This window comes from Lithobates pipiens, unplaced genomic scaffold (assembly GCF_037356315.1).
Source record: "Lithobates pipiens isolate NorthernLeopardFrog02 unplaced genomic scaffold, aLitPip1_a1.2 Scaffold_30, whole genome shotgun sequence".
Classification (NCBI taxonomy): Eukaryota; Metazoa; Chordata; class Amphibia; order Anura; family Ranidae; genus Lithobates; species Lithobates pipiens.
The window spans coordinates 179853712-179863885 of record NW_027507791.1 but is presented as its reverse complement, the minus strand read 5'-3'; positions in this window follow the sequence as shown (position 1 = coordinate 179863885).

The window sequence follows — 10174 nt, the reverse complement described above, 5'->3', positions numbered from 1 at the left end:
TTGCTAGTACCCTGAGCCTGGGTGAGAGAGGATGAGGAGGATGAAGAGGGCTTGGTCATCCACTCTACCAAGTCTTCGGCATGATGCGGCTCAACGCGTCCAGCTGCCAAAAATAAAGACAAGCGTGTCCCATGGCCACGTGCTGATGACGATGCACCACGTCCACGACCAGCACTGTTGTCTTTAGACACAGAGCCTGCTTGCCCTCTTTTATTGGCTCGTGCCTGTCTGCCTCTCCTTGTTGGCCTTCCAGACATGGTAATGGCCCGCAGGAAGATGGGAAAACCAGCAATTGGATAGTGTATATTGTGCTGGAGGCACACAACACCCACTAACTCCTGCAGATGCCTTTATTATAGAACACCAGCAATAAAGGGTAGATATAGGTGTATACTGTGCTGTGCTGGAGGCACACAACACCCACTAATAGGGATGGCCGAACGGTTAGCCCGGCGGTCGTTTCGCGGCGAATTCCGGCTGTTCGCTGTCCGCCCGATTGGCGGAACTATTGGCGCCGTTTGCCGTGTTTACTGTGTAAAAGAACTTTGACCTATGATGACACATCCATCATGGGGTACAGGACAGCTAATTGAGACATTACAGCACATGGACACTTGGACATTCCCCCTAACTTATAAATAGACCCGATCGGGCGGCCATTTTACATTCTTTCTTATGTCACTATAGGGAGAGGTTGCTGTGTGGAGCAGGGAGAGATTGCAGTGACCCAGGTCGCTAGCTATTTGGTACACAAAAGTTATTTTCAGGACTGGTATAGGTGTTAGGTGTAGTTCAGGATATAGGTTTGCTGTGCTACTGATTGTTGTAGCAGCCTGAGTGTCTTTTGTCAGTTTAGAGAAAGGGACAGGACGGTGTGTCTGCTGTAGGGACAGTCAGTTTAGTCATTAGCTGTTACTATCAGGTCCACAAAAGTGCTATTCCAGTTATTGTTCCAGTAGCCTCTGTTTTGTCAGTTTATATAGGGACAGGCAGGAAGCAGTGTGTGAGGCAGTGAGGGTCAGTTTAATCAGTAGCTGTTACTATTAGTTCCACAAAGGTTCTTTTCAGGACTGGTATGGTAATAGGCTTGTACACGTATAATATTCTTTCTTCCAAATATAGAAAGAATATTATACTTGACTGCTGCCCTTCTGCTGCAGTCTGCTAATCACTCACACACAACCTACTTGTTCCACAAAGGTCCTTATAAGGACTGGTAACTTGGTCTGTCTAGGGTGCTACAGTACATAGGGTTGAGTGAGGTACAGTCTGCCATTCTATAAGGACTGGTATAGGTCCACAATACATAGGGTTGAGGTGCACTACTGCTGACCGCTGCCCTATGCTGCAGCAGTCCTTCATCGGTATAGGGACTGACGTACAGTCTGCTAATCACTCACACACAACCTACTTGTTCCACAATGGTCCTTATAAGGACTGGTAAGGTATAGGGTACTACAGTACATAGGGTTGAGTGAGGTACAGTCTGCCATTCTATAAGGACTGGTATAGGTCCACAATACATAGGGTTGAGGTGCACTACTTGTCACCACTGCCCTATACTGCAGCAGTCCTTCATCGGTATAGGGACTGACGTACAGTCTGCTAATCACTCACACACAGCCTACTTGTTCCACAAAGGTCCTTATAAGGACTGGTAACTTGGTCTGTCTAGGGTGCTACAGTACATAGGGTTGAGTGAGGTACAGTCTGCCATTCTATAAGGACTGGTATAGGTCCACAATACATAGGGTTGAGGTGCCCTACTGCTGACCGCTGCCCTATTCTGCAGCAGTCCTTCATCGGTATAGGGACTGAGAGTTTTGTCACAGGGTCATTTAAAAAATGACAGGCAGAGGAAGAGGCAGGCCCTTCCGCAGGGGTGGTAGGGGTAGGGCAGGAGCAACAGGCTTGAGCCAAAGTGGGAAGTTGCAGAAGGTGCGTTCAATTACTTTAAAGGACGCACCAGACTTGGTTGAGTGGCTCGCTCAGCCTTACTCTTCTGCACCCTCCTCATCCTCTTGATCTGCACCCTCTTCTTCACTCTCTGCTATGTGCACCCCCAAAGACACTACCACCAACAACACCACCACCACCACCACATACCTTCCGCTTGAGTCACAGGAATTATTTCCCGATCCATATCAAGAGGACATTTCTGATGCACAGCCACTCTTGGTATTGGATCAGGAAGAGGAGGTAGCAACGACCGCTACTCAGCAGTCTGACGACAGTACCCAGATCAGCCCAAGGAGGAGGTTGGTCCCCGGTGTTGCTGCCTACTCCGAGATCTCTACTTATAGCGGTGGGGAAGGTGACGTTGATGATGACGTGTCTAGTGATGTCACGTGGGTGCCCACAAGAGAGGAAGAGGAGGGGAGTTCAGAGGGAGATATGGACCAGCAGATAGGGAGGAGAAGCAGGAATAACTTACATTGCACAGGAGGGAAAAAGCAGACTGCAAATGTATCAGGAGCGAGTCATCGACCATGTACGGTCACATCTGGCGCTCCCAGGACACCGGCACATGGCTCCGCAGTGTGGGCTTTTTTTAACTCGTCCGCTGCTGACAATAGCGTTGCCATCTGCAATCTTTGCAGTCAACGCATTAGTGGCGGTAAGCCAAACACTCACCTAGGGACGACCGCCTTAAGAAGGCACATGAGAAGCCATCACCGAGCCCAGTGGGAGCAACGGAACACACAAAGCCACACTCCAGGCTCTCACCGTCCAGCCTCGTCTTCTACTTCTCCTTCTCCTCTCTCCTCACAATTGTCCTCCACTCCACCTTCCATCACGCCAAGCTCACGTTTTTCTGCAAAAAGGCAGGCTTCCGTGGGCCTGATGTTCGAGCGTAAAAAAATTATGATGCCGGATAACCCTCTTGCCCAACGGTTGACGGCTGGCTTGTCAGAACTCATAGCTCGCCAACTACTGCCATATAAAGTGGTGGACTCGGAGGCCTTTCGCAAATTTGTGGCCATTGGAACACCACAATGGAAGGTCCCAGGAAGGAAGTATTTCTCAGAGAAGGGCATCCCGGAGCTATATGGCCATGTTCAGCGGCAAGTGAATGTATCTCTGGCCCACAGTGTCGGTGCCAAGATACATCTAACCACAGACACGTGGTCTAGCAAACACGGGCAGGGAAGGTATATCACTTTTACTGCCCACTGGGTGAACCTTCTGACGGCCGTCAAGCATGTAACCCGTGGCACCCATGTAGATTTGGTTTTACCGCCACGGATTGCATGCAGGCCTGACTCTTCTTCTCCTCCTCCTTCTACTCCATCCTCCTCCCTCTCCTCCTCGGCTGACTCCTCCTTTTCCACTGCTAGCGTCTCTTCCATTGTGCCGCCCAAGCTCCCCAGAACCTATTCGACATGCCAGGTGAGACGTTGCCATGCCGTGCTGCGTCTGTTGTGCCTGGAAGCCAAGAGCCACACTGGCCCGTCACTCCTTTCAGCTTTGCGTCCACAGGCAGATCAATGGCTAACACCGCTCAATTTGACAGTTGGTAAAGTGGTGTGTGACAACGGTGCCAATCTGCTTAGCGCATTGAAACAGGGCAAAATCACGCACGTGCCATGCATGGCACACCTCTTAAACTTGGTCGTGCAGCGATTCCTTGTCAAATACTCTGGGGTCCAGGACATCTTGCGGCAGGCAAGGAAAATCTCGGCCCATTTCAGAAGATCTTACACGGCCATGGTTCGTCTTGCTGACATTCAGCGGTGACACAATCTGCCGGTCAGACGTCTTATTTGCGATTGCCCGACGTGAAGGAACTCAACCTTCTATATGCTTGATAGGCTGCTCCAGCAGAAACATGCAGTTAATGTCTACCTGTATGAACTCTGCGGCAGAACAGGTTCTGGGGAGCTGTTTTTTTTTTCACCGCGCCAGTGGCTGCTCATGCGCGACGCATGCAGACTTCTGCGGCCATTTGAGGAGATCACCAAACTGGTCAGTCGCAGCCATGGTGCCATCAGTGACATGGTACCTTATGCCTTCTTTATGGAGCGTGCATTGCGTCGTGTCATTGATCCAGCTGTGGAGGAGCAGGAGCGGGAAGATGAGGAAGTCGCAATGCTGGATGAATTTCCAGGGGGGGCTACTCTATCTGAGACAAGTCAACAACAGGAGTCTGAAGAGGAGTCAGAGGAGGATGGTGCCGGGGCGGATGAGGAGGAGCAAGAAGAGCATGCTTTAAACCTTTCTGGGACCCCTGTTGTTGTGCGTGGATGGGGAGAGGAGAATGAAGAGGACGACATTATCCTGGATGATGAGCAGGAGCCAGGCCACCACACCGCTTCCACTTTAGTGCAAATGGGGGCCTTCATGCTCCAGTGTTTTAATAGGGACCCCCGTATAAAAAGCATAAGGGTCAAGGACCAGTACTGGGTGGCAACGTACTTAGACCCCCGGTACAAACACAAAATGGCAGAAATGTTACCGCCGTCACAGAGGGCTGTCAGAATGGAGCACTTCCAGGCCTTGCTTCGAGAAATGCTGCATTCTGCCTTTGCGTGCGCTGACAGAGGAGCAATTCCCACTCCCAGAGAAGGAGTTGCGGGTACCAATCCAACAGCGCCTGCAAGAAGAGGCCGGTTTTAAGATGTGTTGGTGACTTCGGATAGGAGGTCATTCTTTCAGCCGACCCATCGACAGGTGTCATCCGGATCCTGCATCAGGGAACGCCTAGACCGTCAGGTGTCCGACTACATCGGGTTAACGGCTGATGTGGACGCTCTGAGGAGTGATGAACCCCTGGACTACTGGGTGGGCAAGCTTGACCTCTGGCCAGAGCTTCCCAATTTGCAATCGAACTGTTGGCTTGCCCCTCATCCAGTGTCCTGTCCGAAAGGACGTTCAGTGCAGCAGGGGGGATCGTGACCGATAAGCGTACTCGCCTAGCTCACGACAGTGTTAACTACCTCACATTTCTAAAAATGAATGAGGCATGGATCTCGGAGGAATTCAACACATGTGACCAGTAGACCATGTATATGTCTATAAACAATTTTTTTAATCGAGCACAGAGACCTTCTTTCTTCATTTGGCTAACTTCCTTGTCCAAAAAAAGCAGACCATACTATATGCCCGTACCCTCCTATTTGAAGAGGTTGAGCGGTGTCATATTTCTACTGGGGCTGATTATTATGAGGGGCACCCACCATCCCTGTGCTAACATCCTCCTGGGGCTGTACCTCTGCTGTGCATATTATGAGGGGCTCCCACCATCCCTGTGCTATGCTCATTATGAGGGGCTCCCACCATCCCTGTGCTGTGCTGACTTCCTCCTGGGGCTGCTTATTATGAGGGGCACCCACCATCCCTGTGCTATGCTGACATCCTCCTGGGGCTGCTTATTATGAGGGGCTCCCACCATCCCTGTGCTATGCTGACATCCTCCTGGGGCTGCTTATTATGAGGGGCTCCCACCATCCCTGTGCTATGCTGACATCCTCCTGGGGCTGCATATTATGAGGGGCTCCCACCATCCCTGTGCTATGCTCATTATGAGGGGCTCCCACCATCCCTGTGCTATGCTCATTATGAGGGGCTCCCACCATCCCTGTGCTATGCTCATTATGAGGGGCTCCCACCATCCCTGTGCTATGCTGACTTCCTCCTGGGGCTGCTTACGGTGCAGGTGTCAGTGCTGTATATCACGGTGCTGATGTTAGTACTCTCTATCACGGTGCTGCTGTCAGTGCTGTATATCACGGTGCTGGTGTGAGTGCTTTATGTCACGCTGCTGATGTCAGTGCTCTCTATCACGGTGCTGTTGTCAGATGACACTATCATAGTGCAGGTGTCATTGCTGTATGTCACGCTGCTGATGTCAGTGCTCTCTATCACGGTGCTGGTGTCAGATGACTCTATCACGGTGCAGGTGTCATTGCTGTATGTCACGCTGACCCATCGACAGGTGTCATCCGGATCCTGCATCAGGGAACGCCTAGACCGTCAGGTGTCCGACTACATCGGGTTAACGGCTGATGTGGACGCTCTGAGGAGTGATGAACCCCTGGACTACTGGGTGGGCAAGCTTGACCTCTGGCCAGAGCTTCCCAATTTGCAATCGAACTATTGGCTTGCCCCTCGTCCAGTGTCCTGTCCGAAAGGACGTTCAGTGCAGCAGGGGGGATCGTGACCGATAAGCGTACTCGCCTAGCTCACGACAGTGTTAACTACCTCACATTTCTAAAAATGAATGAGGCATGGATCTCGGAGGAATTCAACACATGTGACCAGTAGACCATGTATATGTCTATAAACAATTTTTTTAATCGAGCACAGAGACCTTCTTTCTTCATTTGGCTAACTTCCTTGTCCAAAAAAAGCAGACCATACTATATGCCCGTACCCTCCTATTTGAAGAGGTTGAGCGGTGTCATATTTCTACTGGGGCTGATTATTATGAGGGGCACCCACCATCCCTGTGCTAACATCCTCCTGGGGCTGTACCTCTGCTGTGCATATTATGAGGGGCTCCCACCATCCCTGTGCTATGCTCATTATGAGGGGCTCCCACCATCCCTGTGCTGTGCTGACTTCCTCCTGGGGCTGCTTATTATGAGGGGCACCCACCATCCCTGTGCTATGCTGACATCCTCCTGGGGCTGCTTATTATGAGGGGCTCCCACCATCCCTGTGCTATGCTGACATCCTCCTGGGGCTGCTTATTATGAGGGGCTCCCACCATCCCTGTGCTATGCTGACATCCTCCTGGGGCTGCATATTATGAGGGGCTCCCACCATCCCTGTGCTATGCTCATTATGAGGGGCTCCCACCATCCCTGTGCTATGCTCATTATGAGGGGCTCCCACCATCCCTGTGCTATGCTCATTATGAGGGGCTCCCACCATCCCTGTGCTATGCTGACTTCCTCCTGGGGCTGCTTACGGTGCAGGTGTCAGTGCTGTATATCACGGTGCTGATGTTAGTACTCTCTATCACGGTGCTGCTGTCAGTGCTGTATATCACGGTGCTGGTGTGAGTGCTTTATGTCACGCTGCTGATGTCAGTGCTCTCTATCACGGTGCTGTTGTCAGATGACACTATCATAGTGCAGGTGTCATTGCTGTATGTCACGCTGCTGATGTCAGTGCTCTCTATCACGGTGCTGGTGTCAGATGACTCTATCACGGTGCAGGTGTCATTGCTGTATGTCACGCTGCTGGTGATCATCTCCTGCACCCTCTTCTTTGCCTTCCCTGACCTTCCCTCTCCTCCATTGCCTTCATGCGCTCCACAGTCCTGAATTGTCACAACAATTTCACATATAAAAAAAGAATGCTTGTAGTTGTCGATCCCAGATTCACCTCATACATGTGTTATGTCATTGACCATGTGGTGGGACTATGTTTGCACAGCTATTAATTATTTTGTGGCTGCAAATTTGACCTGTAGGTTTGCGAAGTTCGCCTCCCATTGAAGTCAATGGGGCCCGCCACTAACGTTCCGGTTCGCAAACTATCGGCCGCGTTCGCGGTCCGCGTTCACGAAACGTCCCGTCGGAAGTTCGTCCATCACTACCCACTAACTCCTGCAGATGCCTTTATTATAGAACACCAGCAATAAAGGGTAGATATAGGTGTATACTGTGCTGTACTGGAGGCACAAAACACCCACTATCTCCTGCAGATGCCTTTATTATAGAACACCAGCAATAAAGGGTAGATACAGGTGTATACTGTGCTGTGCTGGAGGCACACAACACCCACTAACTCCTGCAGATGGCTGTATTAGAGAACAACAGCAATAAAGGGTAGATACAGGTGTATATTTTGCTGTGCTTGAGGCACACAACACCCAATAACTCCTGTGGATGCCTTTATTATAGAACACCAGCAATAAAGGGTAGATACAGGTGTATATTTTGCTGTGCTGAAGGCACACAACACCCACTAACTCCTGTGGATGCCTTTATTATAGAACACAGCAATAAAGGATAGATACAGGTGTATACTGTGCTGGAGGCACACAACGCCCACTAACTCCTGCAGATGGCTGTATTAGAGAACACCAGCAATAAAGTGTAGATACCGGTGTATACTGTGCTGTGCTGGAGGCACATAACACCAACTAACTCCTGCAGATGGCTCAATTAGAGAAGAGCAATATAGGTAGCTACAGGTGTATACTGCGCTGGAGGCACACAACACCAACTAACTTCTGCAGATGGCAGATGGCTCAATTAGAGAAGAGCAATATAGGTAGCTACAGGTGTATACTGCGCTGGAGGCACATAACACCAACTAACTCCTGCAGATGGCAGATGGCTCAATTAGAGAACAGCAATAAAGAGTAGATACAGGTGTATTCTGCGGTGAAGGCACACAGACAACACCCAGTCACCCACTAACTCTTGCAGATAGCAGATGGCTCAATTAGAGAATAGCAATAATGGGTAGATACAGGTGTATTCTGCGGTGAAGGCACACAGACAACACCCAGTCACCCACTAACTCCTGCAGATGGCAGATGGCTCAATTAGAGAACAACAATAAAGGGTAGATACAGGTGTATACTGTGGTGAAGGCACAGAGACAACACCCACTAGCTCCTGCAGATGCCGAAACTCTACACAAGGCCGCCGTGCTGGCAGCCTTATATAGTGTGGGGCGTGTACTACACAGCCTGAGCTATAATTGGCCACAGGCATCCTGTCTGTGGCCAATCATGGCTCTCCTCGCTGCAGGCGCTGTGATTGGCCAAGCATACACTGTGATGGCACAGTGCATTGTGGGACATGAGCGCCACGTGAATTTGGCACGAATGGCCCACAGAGTTCTGGCTTCGCCGAACGAGCGAACAGCTGGTGTTCGACTCGAACGCCAAGCTCATCCCTAATGACTGGTCTAGAATGGCCACTGTGCACCAGGCATTGTGAGTCTGGAATAGATTGATATCTAGCCTGGGACTGGGCTGTTGCATTTGTGGACACTACGAGGTGCAGGATGACGTGATTCTGATGGCGTCTGCATAGTACCTGACAGTCTGGGCCAGTGACGGTGAACTCTCTGAGACGTAAGAAGCCATAAAAGGCCAGGTAAATGGTTGCTTGGAGGACCAGGGGTGTCAGTAATCCAAAGAAAAATGTGACATGATGGTAGACATGTATCTTAAGATGGCGCTAGTGCCGGGTAGGCACTTGCTATTCATTTTGTGGTTACTGCCTGTGGATACCGCGTAGGATGGTTTTAACTGTGTGGGCAGAGAACAAGGATGGCATGGTAGGGTCCTGTACGTAGAGTCTGATGGTATTATGTGATAGAGCCAGCTGCATGTGGCAGTATGAGTTTGGGGCTAGGAACTTGCAGCCACAACGGGGTAGAGTTCTAATAGTGAGAAGGACTGACTGAACCTGAGGATCAGGAGGATTTCTGGTTGCCATGGCTCTGCAAGCAATGACGGCCAAAAATTGCTGCAAAGCCTGTAGAGGCTGCAGCATCCGCGGCTACCCGAGGTGATGAAAAGGATGAAGAACTGATGAACTGATGAAGAATGGAATGAAGAACTGTTTGGGGCATGGCTGGCCCCCTGGTGAAGGTGCGAGCCCTGTCGTCAGTGTGTGAGTGAACACAGTTTTTTTTCTACCTGAGAGACTACCGTCCAAACCTGATGCAGGATAGACCAACTGGAACTCTACTGACCTAAAGGGAGAAGCAACAGAATAGGTGAGCAGCCAATTTGCCACTGGAGATGGTGAGTGGCCGATTTGAGCCCCTTACAGAGATGCTTGCAATGATTCCAAGTAAGCAGCTTTATCAGGAAGGCAAAAACAAAAGGTAGTGGAATATGAGCATGTAGGAATGCCCGACCGTAACAATGTACAAATAGATAGAGTGAGACGTGTATGTTTATGCTTGATAAGAGTAATGTAAGGCCGAGGTTTCAAATCGTTGTGCCGTTGCGTTCGAATGATAGGGTGAAATTTCTGTGAAGCAGTGAGAATGAGACAAGGGACTTAGGACATGAGGTGACGACAGTTTTATGCATGGGGAACATGATAGACAATGGTTTGAATGTATGAAATGATGTCTGCTACGAATCGGTTTGTAAAGTGAGATGACTCCAATATGAATTGGTTATAAATGTATGAAACAAATTCAATATGAGTCAGTAGTAAATAGTAATAAATGGATCTGATGCAAATTGGCT